We start from the raw sequence: 11,842 nt of genomic DNA on the forward strand, positions 1-11,842 counted from the left end.
CTGCTGTCTTGGCCCCGGGCCTCTGCCCACGACCCTATCAATGGAAACTTGAGGCTGATATTCTAGGCAGAGAAAACGAAGCCGAGGACAGGAAGGGGCTGGTGTTCAGAGCCTCCGGAGGGCCTGGTTCTTGACTCTCAAGCTCTTTCTTGACTAACAGCCAACAGGGGCTAAACGATCAGGGTGGCAACAGGAAAACCTCATCCATCCCACTTTCTCAGCATTCGAGAGACATCTGAAGAGTGACTGTAATGTGTCCAGTGTCAACTGGGGTACATACGAAGATCTGCTCCCTGATCTCGAGGAGGTCCTGACCTTGGAAGAGAATAGGGTAAACAGACCACACTTATAACCATGAGAGCTGCCATCGACTGAGCCCCTAGGAAGTGCTCTGCCTCTCCAGCCATCATGTAAGATGCCACACTCATGCCCTGTTTCCTTTTAGAAATTAGGACGCTGACGCTCAGAGTACAGGCCAGGGGGAAGGGTTGGCAGTCACGCCCCAATCTGGTATGTGAGTCTCAAGCAGCGACAAGACAGAGTTGACTGAGGCAGCCACCTGGGAATTTACTTTCTCCCCTCCCACTGCTTCTTTTTCATCTCCTTTGCGTCTCACCTTTGCCCTCTGACCTTTGATTCTAGATTTGATCCCCGCCTCTCTTGTCTTCTGTTACCCCTGTTGCTTAAATCCATTCCTAGGGTTTCAGGCATCACCTTTTTTTTTTTTTCTAATTTTATTTTATTTTATTTCTATTTTTATTTTTTGGCTGCATTGGGTTTTTGTTGCTGTGCACGGGCTTTTTCTAGTTCCGGGGAGCGGGGGCTACTCTTTGCGGTGCAGGGGCTTCTCATTGCGGTGGCTTCTCTTGTTGCAGAGCGCAGACTCTGGGCCCACGGGCTCAGCAGTTGTGGCTTGTGGGCTCTCAAGCGCAGGCTCAGCAATTGTGGCACACGGGCTTAGCTGCTCCACGGCATGTGGGATCTTCTCGGACTAGGGCTCGAACCCGTGTCCCCTGCATTGGCAGGCGGACTCTCAACCACTGCGCCACCAGGGAGTCCCAAGCATCACCTTTTAAGTTACAATCTCCAAACCTGGAGCTCCGGCTCACACCTCACCTCGTGCTCCAGACCCCCATTTCATCCCCAAATCATTTCAGATACTTAACACCATCTTTCCATTCGCAGGCTACTTTTTTCCAGATCTCTTTGCCCCTTGCTGGGATTTCAGTAACCTGAATCTCCTGTGTCATTTTATTCTCTCCCCATCCCAAGACTCTTTACCTATGTCTTCTTGAGTTCTCACATCACTAGCTTACTCAAATTTTTTCCATGTTCCCTGAACACCTACAGAACATGGCCAGATGCCTACAGACACCTCTGTGCTCTGGTGCCAACCTACTCCCTACTCTCTTCTCCTCAGATCCTAGACTCCAGGATTGTAACCTACGGGGGCTTCCCGGGGCAGACCTCTCTCCCCTATCCTCTGCTTTAGGTCCTCTCTGAAGGACTTAGATAATATTGGGTTGGCCAAAAAGTTTGTTCGGGTTTTTCTGCAAGATGTTACGAAAAGCCCAGAGGAACTTTTTGGCCAACCTGCTAGTACCTGATGCACATGTCCCAAGTTGATTTACCGATGTGAAACCGCCCCCGCCCCCCATCAAATGGGAGAAGCTAACTACTTGATGACCATGAGCACATAGACCCCAGGACTCCTGGAGCCTAAGGATCGATGTGAACCCCTGTGACATCACCCTGTTACCTCACCATCAGCCAGTTAGAGAATTGTGCATGAGCAGATCACATACCCCGGGACACCCCTCCCTTACTTGGCCTTTAAAAATGCTTTGCTGAAACCCTTTGGGGAGTTCGGGTGTTTGGAGCACGAGCCGTCCCCGACTCCTTGCTTGGCACCTGCAATAAACGCTGCCCTTTCCCTCCCTACAACCTGGGGTCAGTAGATCGGCTTTACTGTGCCCGGGCGAGCGGCCCCACGTTTGGTTCGGTAACAGGATGACTCACTATTTCTCTGGTGCACCTCGGTGCTTCTGCTCCCTGCGTCCCCCTGGGCGTCTCTCTCCAGAGATGCCCGCCCCCTTGGATGCCCCTCCTGTTCCCAGAGCGAGGTGGGGGTGCTCCCTCCCTGGGCTCCCCCGCACATGGCTATTTCACCCCCTTTGGCACTTGGGCTGAGCCTCGTCTTGCACTGTGGTGCTGGGGAAGGAGCACGGGCCGTGAACTTCGAATGGGTGTAAACTCTGGCTCAGCAACTTCCCAGCCGTGTGATTTTGGAGCCTCTACTAGGAGCCTTTCTTCCCCCATCTGTAAGACTGGCACCAGAATATAAACTTGCTGTGAAAGTTAGAAACAGTGCATGTAAACACCCCGCACGAGCAAGTGATGGATGGGCAGTCATTATTAATAATATGGTGCACTTATGGATTTCCCACTAGAACATAAATACTTGGAGTTTTAGGGGCACCAACTTCGTTTTGTTTTGTTTTGTTTTTTGCATCAACCTTAGTCACCAGCACAGAGCCAGGAACACAGAACTCTTCCCAGCAATGCTAGCTGAATCCTGACAGAACTGGAGGAATCAAGATTTCCTCTTGTCTCCTTTGCTGCTGCCCTGGATGGGCCCCGCTGGCGCCCTGGAGTCAGAAGCCTCCAGGATCACGCCCCGCCCAGCTGCCCTCGCCCCTGGAAGTGCCTCTGTTTCCCCAGCCCAAGTGCCTCAATACCCACCCCCACACCACACATATGAGATGTTCTGTAGGGTCGCTGCATGGAAGGACTCGGCTGTAGGTGGAAACGGAGGTCGAGAGCTTCTCAAAGGAACAGGAGTCATAAATCACTCTGAAGTTGTGATGCAACCCCAGGAAGCCCTGCCATGCAAACCACAATTCCCTAAACCTCTGTAAGAAGTGGCCTCGAACCCCCTGGAGACCTGGCAGGAGATCCCTTTCTCTCAGTTGCTTGGCACTTGGCCGTTCTAATTCTGGCTGAACCCCAGAAGCCCAGAGGCAGAGAAAAACTAAAAGCCGGAACACCCCTGCCCTGGGAAATACTGGCTGACTAGCCTTCTTTATCCCATCCTCGTGGCTTTTCCTAGAACCGAGGCCGGAGATGGTTCACATGGCAGGTGGGTGTCCCGGCTAGAGGTGACACCGCAAACCCCAGTCCCTGGCCTCCGCAATTGTGCTGCGGAATGCTGGAGGCCAGGTCTTGGAGCCTGGGAGGAGAGAACACTGGTTGCAGATGCGAGCTTGCAAGAAGCTTTCATGTTCCGAGCAAGGCTGGGAGGCGGGGGAAGTGAGACTTCTGTTCTCCGGAGCTCCTACAGGCAAAGCCGCCCAAGAGCCTATAAGCCCCAGCATAGCCTAAAGGTGCTGGCCTGACTCTCTTGGCCCAGAGTAAATCGGGGCCAGAACCGGAGAATGCACTGGAGTCAAAGTGGAAAATGAGACTGTGCGGGAGAAAGCGCTCCTCTCCTAAATATATAGGCATCAGAGTGCCCCTGTCTAGCTGGGACAGGAGCCATCAAATGCAAATGTAGGTTTGAGAACGCTAATGTTGGAATTGGAGAACAATGCCAGACAGACTTCTCGGCAGGGAGAGGGCCCCAGGGCAGGATGTGGGAGCCGAGTGGGGGCAGGGATGAAAGGGGCGAAGGAAGTGAGGGAGCCGAGAGGAGAAAACAGCAGGAGTCAATTGAGGTTGAAAGACTGCTGGGCCGGCCGGGAAAAGGGGAGTGCTAGAGGGGACGGGTCAGAGAACCTGACCGCTGACCGCTGACCTGAGGCTGTGCGCCCAGGAAAGGGGAGGGGGGAGCTCAGCCCAGGGGGCGGGGCGGCAGGACGCGCCTGGAGTCTGGGCTTGGACTTGAGGTCAAGGCCTGCGGAAAGAGACAGAGGGACCCGTGTTTCTGAAAGGCCGGTGATGCCAGGAGACGTGCTCTGCTTGGGTGCAGCTGGCCTGAGAGGCTGAGAGCAAGGGGGCCTGGGAAGGGGGCCTGAGAGCCGGCGCGGGCCAAAGTCAGGCTTCGTTTGGGAGCTGCTTCCCAGGGTTTCCATTCGGCTCTTGCCCCTGTGGACGGGTTGCTCCCTCCCTGGGCCTCACTTTCTTATCTGTAAAACCAAGACCATGGGTGCTGGGAGGACCAAGTAAGTCAAAACCAAGCCTGGCACAGGGAAATGGCTTGTGATGTTGGCTGTCATTGTCGTAGATTAAGAAACCGAGGCTCAGGAAGGCTTGAGAACACGTGCAAGTCAGACAGCAGGGGACTGACAGAAACTGGATCCAACTCCACTGTCAGACCTGCGCCTGTCCCCGTGCAGAAAGCTGACCTCCGACGTGGGCCGTGGGACCCCAGGGAGGCCGTGGAAGACGTGAAGCCTGGAGCCGGTGCAGAGGCAGCAGGAGAGGGGCTCCTCCTGAGGGTGGAGTCCTCCTCTGCTGCAGGGTCACCTCCAGCCCTGGCCTACAGTTACAGCCCTGGCCTACAGTTACAGCCCTGGCCTACACTTACAGCCTGGGCAATCGCTCTGCCACAGCTGACTCTCCACCCGGATGGCGACTTCCAGAAGACGAGGACGGTGTCCTGTACCCACCTTGGGTCCCCCAGGGCCGTGCATGGCACGGGGTGAATGGTCGCCAAATGGGTTCATTCACTGAAGCGCTCTGTGCTCAGAGGCGGGAATACACAGATGCATAGATATGACCCTGCCTTCGGGTAACTCTTCGCCTTCGCCTGGTGAGCGGATGAAGGAAAGAATGAATGGAACCTGGGAAGGGCCAGTCAGGAGAAAGCGTAATACTATATAACAATCTAAAATGATTTTTTAAAACCCCATTGTGTGGTGATGGAAATGTTTTGTATGGGTATATACAACCGTTAAAACTCATGGAACTGTACTCTGAATGTAGTTCATTTTACATAAGTCGTTTCTCAATAAAGTTGAAAAGTTCCACCCCTACCAAAAAAAAAAAAAGCCTTCTGTACACTGCTTTCTCATCAGAGTCAAACCCATCAGGCACCCCGCTTTCTCTCCAGCACAGACCCGAGCCAGACCCACTTGCTGGCTGTTGCTAAGTGGACGCTGTCAGAGTCTCAGAACTCCGAACAAGTGCTGCCTTCATAGAAAAGGGGATGCTCACCCTCCTACACACACCGCAGTCGGGAGGGCCCGGAGCTATTCGCATTGCTCACCTAGACGCTCTTGGGACAGGGACTGCCGGGGGCCCTGGGTGGCAGGAGGCCAGGGGAGCTGGGATGATGCTCTCTGGTATGGAGCTCCCTGTCCCCGAGGCAGTGCACTGGGTCCTCACTGGGATCCCCACCCCAGGGAGCCGGCCAGTGGAGTTCAGGGCTTGGCTACCCAAAGATCTACCTTTTCAGGTGGAGTGAGCAGAAGGCTTCCTGAAGATGGTGGTTAGAGGGCAGCTTTGTGAAGTAGTCAAGGAAACACATGTGCGCACATTTTCTCATTTAGACAAGACTCATTTCGTGCAGAGCAGGTGATGTGTTCCCTCTTGGGTGGAAACACCACAGCCTGAGGCTGTGTGTGTGTGTGTGTGTGTGTGTGTGTGTGTGTGTGTTTGAGAGAGAGAGACAGAGACAGAGACAGAGACAGAGAGAGGGAGAGGCTGGGGAACTGAAAGTGAATCAGGCAAGGGGCCTTGCTGGGGCTCACAGGAAGGATGAACAGAGGGCCAAGATGGGCCCAAGAAGGGAAAGGCTGACTCCAGTGAATCAGGTCTATACAAGGGCCCTAGGGTGAACGTGGAAAATGGCCTGCTCGCTACACCCTTCCCCATTGGCTCTGCCCACAAGGAGTCCACACTGCAGGCTCTCACCCTCCCCGACGTTACCCACAACAGAAGTCAAAGCATCAGAAGCAATACTTGCTCTGGAAGTCAGTTCAAGGGAAAGGCAGACATCCCCTCCCAAAGCGCCCACAGAGGCGACGATGTGTGGGGACTTGTTCACAGCCAGGGGGACAGTGAGAGAAGATACACATATATTTTTGTAGACTCTCAGCTCTGGGATCCACGTTGGGTGTCCAGAATCCACAGTAAATGGGAACCAGTACAAGCACATATAGACCAAGTCTGGTACAGTGTCAGGTATGGAAAGGGCTGAGGTTTACAGTCTCGCATACACTTTTTACTGGGAGAAAATGGAAAAAAAATGAGAAACTGGGCTTTGAAGATAGACCAGTGTTGATGCACTCTCTCCAGTTTAGACAGCTTCTTGCTCTTCCCCTCCGTCATCACCTCTTCCCCTCCGTCATCGCCTCTCCCCCTCCATCATCAACTCTTCCCCTCCATCATCGCCTCTCCCCCTCCATCATCGCCTCTCCCCCTCCATCATCAACTCTTCCCCACCAACATCACCTCTTCCCCTCCATCATCGCCTCTTCCCCTCCATCATCGCCTCTTCCCCTCCATCATCGCCTCTTCCCCTCCATCATCGCCTCTTCCCCTCTATCATCGCCTCTTCCCCTCCATCATCGCCTCTTCCCCTCCATCATCGCCTCTTCCCCACCGTCATCACCTCTTCCCCTCCGTCATCGCCTCTTCCCCTCTGTCATCTCTTCCCCTCCATCATCATCTCTTCCCCTCCATCATCGCCTCTTCCCCTCCATCATCGTCTCTTCCCCTCCATCATCACCTCTTCACCATCATCTTTTCCCCACCATCATCACTTCTTCCCCATCACTATCATATCCTCCCCACCATCATCATCCTAATTCAAGTTCCCAACATCTCTCACCTCCCAACCTGTCGTCTCACTTCCACTCTGTTAACTCATGCCTCAGCTGGAAATATTTCCAAAATAAAAACTGGAACATCGAATCCTCCTCTTAAAACCCTCCCGTGGTTCCCCATCGCCCTCATGATCAAGACTGAAGTCCCCAACATGTCCTTCAAGGTCCTGCACCACTCGGGCCCTCCTATCCTCCCAGCTCTCTTCCAGCCACGCTGGATTCCCCTGGGTCCTTCAGTGTGCAGGAGGCTTCCTGCCTCAGGGTTGGTGCACACGCCAATGTGATCACCCGGCGGCACTCAGTTCAATTTGTAATTCATGTGTATGGTGATTGTTTGATCAGTGACTATTTAATTGATGGTTGTATCTGCCACTGGAGCGTAAGCTCTCTGAGAGCAGAGACCATAGTTAGTTTTATTCTCAATTGTAGTCCCAGTGCTGGACAGAGTGCCTGGCCTATAGGAGATGATTAATAAATGTTGCTGAATAAGTAAAGGAATAAAGTAATGGAGCCAGTTCATTTTACAGATGCTTCATAGCTGGAAAGCACTGGGGCCAGATAAGGAGCCTGGGGCTTGGAAGGGCAGAGACTTGCCAGAGATCACATGGCGTGGCTATATGGGGGAGCTGGGACTTGGTCTGAGTATCATCTCCCTTCCCTTTTATGTCATTTTGACTCAGCCATTTGGTGGTGGCAGTGGCAGTGGTGCTGGTGGTGTGCGTGTGTCCTTGGTGCAGCTGACAGCACAGCCAGCTTCTAGATCACAGCTGAGGGAATGGTACCCAGAAAAGCCTCTTGCCATGTGTACCTTTCCCTGCTGTAGCATCTTTCTCCTTTAGAAATAACCATGATTGGTTCCCAGACAACACTGCTAATCCAAAGAAACAGTAGGTTAAACTTTAAAAAATATATTCCAGCTTTGGGAATGCATTTTTTTAGTCCAGTTAAAAATACAGGTTAAGCCTACTACATACCAGAACAGACACTGAAATCAACAAAACATCAGAATAGATGACCCAATTTTTTTACTAAATGGACAGAGTAGATTCTGTGCTTTGGTAGACAAGGCTATATCTTGTGGTCTGAAAGTTCACACTTACCAGTAAGTTCTGGAAGGGAACTCTCCTGTTTAACCTTGGGCTGCTGGGCTCATCATAGTCGATGCTCCATAAGTATCTGTAGAATGAATAAGTGAATGGAACTTTCAATGGGCTGGAAAAAGTCCTGGATAGCAGAAGGAAAACCACAGCACCCAAAATGCTATAACCGTCTGTTCTAGTATTTATTTGCTACCTCTTGGAAGGCCTATGATCTCCTAATACAATTGCCTAACAGAAACCGAAGACCAGAGATAAGTTTGGTCACCTTTTGACCATTTGAATGTAGGTAAGTTACTTAACCCGTCTGAGCTTCCACAGCGTCATCTGTTAAATGGGTACAATGATTCTTTACTCTCCTGAAGATAATTTTTTAATGAATTCAACCTAATATTTACCGAGTGGCAGGCACTGTCGTAGACACTGGGGATGTGGTACAAAAAAAAAAAAAAAAAAAACAGAACTGGCCTCTGTCCTTTCTAGTGGAGGAGACATTAAGCAAATAAACACAAATAAACTTATAAAATTACAGTTTAGGGTGTGTGCTATGATGGAAAACCACAGGGTGCCGTAAGAGGGAATGGCAGTGGGACCAATTCAGATCAGGGTGACGTTTATGCTGAGACCTGGAGGAGTTAGGAGTTGGCCAAGGGAGAGGCTGGGGTGGGGATGAAGGGAACAGCAAGTGCAAAGGCCCTCGAGGGAGGAAAGAGGTGGGGGTGGGGGAAGGGGACAAGTGTGGCGGGGGGGGGGGGGGGGGGGGGCGGGGGGGGCTACTTGATTCCATTCATGTGTTAAGAAAAGCCCTTGGGCTGCCGGGTGGAAAGTGGTTTGGCCTGAGAAGGAGAACCAGACCTCAATGTTCCTCTAGGTGTTGAGATAAGAACCAGAATCTTAGAGGTGACAGGGGCCCAGACCTCTCATTCTAAAGATGAGAAAAATCGAGAACCATAGTTGTGAAGAGACTCAGCCAGGCTCACACGTGTATTTATCTGGGAACACAGAGAGACCTCGGACGTTTGATATCTTTCCAGCACCTGCTGCACTCTTGATGGGTCTGTGCCTCTTCTTGCCTTCCACAACTGGAGGAGAAAAGACTGGCGGGTTGTGGAGCTCTGGGGCAGCCTGGAGCTGGACTGTCAGCGGCTCCCAAGGACGGGTTCCCAGGGATGCGCCCCGCGCCGGCGCCAGAGTCCCTGGCAGCTCGCGTCAGCTCACGTGCCGCAGTGGGACCTTGCGGCTCAAGGCCCTGAGGCAGCCTCCCTCCCTCGTAGGCGGCTCAGCCCTCACTCTTCACTTCCCTCCGGGGCCCTACCTGCCTAAACACACAGCCGGAGCCTCCCGCTCCGCCCCCGCCCGCGGGACAGAAAACAAGCAGGAACCGCCTTCCGCCGCGCCTCCCTAGGACCCGGGCCCCGGATAGCAACCGGCTAGGCGGCGCTGCGATTGGCTGGCCCGACTAAGAGACGCTGCGGTTGGCTGCGCCGGGCTAAGCGGCGCCACGATTGGCTGGCCCGGCTACGCGGAGCCGCGATTGGCTGGCCCGGCTTAGCAGCGCGGCGCTCGTCCAATCGCGGGCCGGGCCGGGCTGGGCCGGGCCGGGCAGCTGCGGGGCCTGGCGGCGGGGCCGTGGGGAGCGGGGTTTGACATGCCTGTGGTATTTGCTCAGAGGGGCATGACCACTTTGGGCAAGTCTTTAAATGTGAGTCAGCTTTCGGCCGATCCCTGGGAAAAATTCCTTCGGTGTTGTCAGGCAGGGTTCGCTCGCTGCAGCTTTTTTTTAAAAAAACAATTCAAAAGGCATAATCCCACTGAATGGGAAAAGGCCTTCGGACCCGGTCCCCAGCTTCCCGAACAGGGGCCGCGGGTGGTGCTGGGGGACCAGGCACCCCAACCTGGGCGGGCGCCCCTGACATGCCGGGCCCAGGGGCTGATTGTCAGCAGGATCGGGGCACCTTCCTCCCCACCCTGCGCCCCCATCCCGGTCTCCAGCGGGGCACATACTGGCGGGGCGGTACGAACAGCGTCCCCTGGAGTTGTTCAGGCGTCTCCCGCCGCGTGGGAAATGGCTGGCCAACCCCTTCCCCGTCTCCCTTCGCTGCCGCTCCCATCGCACTGTGGGTCCAGTACTGAAGCCCGCACTTTGTAGCTCTGGGATCATGGCTGATCTCTTCACCTCTCTAAGCTTCAGTTTCCTCATCCGCAGAGTCAGAGGCAGCGGTCCAGAAAGTGAACTAGTCCGGGAGAGGGGCCACTTAGGGTGCTCTCCTAGCTTGGGTTCCCCAATTGCAAGGGCAAGTCGTTCTGCACTCCGGGCCTCATTTTCCACATCTGTAAGATGAGGGAGTTGTTCTAGAAGAGTCCTTAAGGGGCGTTCCAGATCTATGAGGGTAGTTGCGTCAGGCCACCCCTGTAACACCCTCGGGGAACCTGTGCGCTTCGGGCGGACGCGGCCCTGGGGCTCGCCCATCGGCTCCAGCGCGACTCCAGGATGCTCCCCTAGACGGCCCAGCTCTCCCTGCCCGTGTGTCATCTCAGAGACTCGCAGCAGACAGGGTTGGGAGCAGAGAGGGGAAAAAAGACCAAAAAAGGCCAAGGGCTGAGGGAAATGAGCAGAAACTGGAGGGATTTATGTGCAATTTGATTTTAAATGAACATCTTGTGCAAAAGAAGAGGCAGCTTGGCACGAGTTACTGGTGAGTTCATAGCTTAGGCACTCTTGGTCATAGGGATATGATACTGTGAAGATCAGCTTAGCTCATGTGGCAGCAAATTTTAAGAAGGTTGACCAGAGGGAGGCTGTAGAGTCTCTGCCTGGGAATCTTTCAAAGATCTGGGAGGCACCACACTGCTTCCTAGAGGGGCTTTGAAATGCAGGCTGTGTAAAACCGTGAGAGCCCTCTGAACCCACGGGAACAGGGGAGCTCTGGGCACCCGTGTGTGTGAAGCAGGTTTGATAGAAGAGCATCCCACTCAGCTGCTAACTCAGGGATGTGACCTCGGCCAAGTCACTTGCCTGCCTTTTGACTTGCTGTGGGAGGAGGGATAAGGCTAATTGACCTCTGAAATTTCCCTCCAGCTCTGACACCCCATAGTGAAATGGAATAATGTGTGGATGATTGCTCTGCAAACAACAGAGCACTGCGGGGTCTTTCGGTTAAACTCTGCGACTAGTTGTAAATCAGGGCCTCTATCAGGGCCTCTACTGCCTACCATCTTAGGCGGCCACAGGGCCTTTGTTTGGCATCCGGGTTTGCTGCAGCCCGTGAATCAGTATTTATGCCGTTCCTCACGTCCGCGCCTTCGCCAGTGTTCTCACTCTGCCTTGGTTTCTCCACCTCCCCTTGCCTCTTCCAGCCTCCTGTGACTCGGATGGATTGCGTTGTGCCTCTACCAAGCTTGGACTCCCTGTCAGTCTGGAGGAAGAGACACTAGAACCAGATTGGTTCGCCACCACTAATTTTGACCACAGGCCTCTTCCTCCTAAGCTGACCTTCGCATTCTCCTGGTGCTTCTGAGCAGCGTGGAGATGGTGGTGGGGCGAGAGGTAGGTTGAAGATAAAGAAGGAGGAAGACAAGGGCCAATCGTAAAGGAAAGAAAAGACCCAAAGTGGTATTTTTTTCTTTTAAAGTTATTTCTACCAATTCAAAAATAGAAAAGGCCAGCTCAGCTATGACAAGGAGGGTCAGATGATCACTAAATGCTAAGCAAAAAGGGAATTCCTCAAGACCGTGGGAATCTAGTGGAGAGTTTAGCTCTGCTTGGGAAGGTCAAGGTAGTCTTCAGAGGAGGTGACATCTGGGATAGTTCTTAAGCATGGAGAGGAGTTTTCCCTGCAGCGAGAAGCACATCTATGCTGAGGTAGGGCGCAGGCAAGGCAGAGAGATGGGAGAGTGCACAGTGGGCTTGAGGCACCTAGGAGAGGCAGGTGCCAGGTGTGTTGGGAGCATAGGGTGCTTAGGTGAAGATGGCAGAAC

The 11,842-nt window shown here is 53.5% G+C and overlaps 1 long non-coding RNA gene across 1 annotated transcript in view; it reads right to left on the minus strand.

Annotated features, from left to right (window-relative positions):
- The window catches only part of LOC132434381 (uncharacterized), a 29,002-nt gene extending 19,842 nt beyond the window's left edge, over positions 1 to 9,160 (minus strand). The window contains exons 1-2 of the long non-coding RNA XR_009521294.1: positions 8,902 to 9,160; positions 7,868 to 7,943 (exon numbers count right to left, since the gene is read on the minus strand). This is a non-coding gene — a long non-coding RNA (uncharacterized lncRNA). The remainder of the gene's footprint in view (positions 1 to 7,867; positions 7,944 to 8,901) is intronic.
- Positions 9,161 to 11,842: the final 2,682 nt, after the last annotated feature.

This window comes from Delphinus delphis, chromosome 11, assembly GCF_949987515.2.
Source record: "Delphinus delphis chromosome 11, mDelDel1.2, whole genome shotgun sequence".
In the NCBI taxonomy this organism is placed as follows: Eukaryota; Metazoa; Chordata; class Mammalia; order Artiodactyla; family Delphinidae; genus Delphinus; species Delphinus delphis.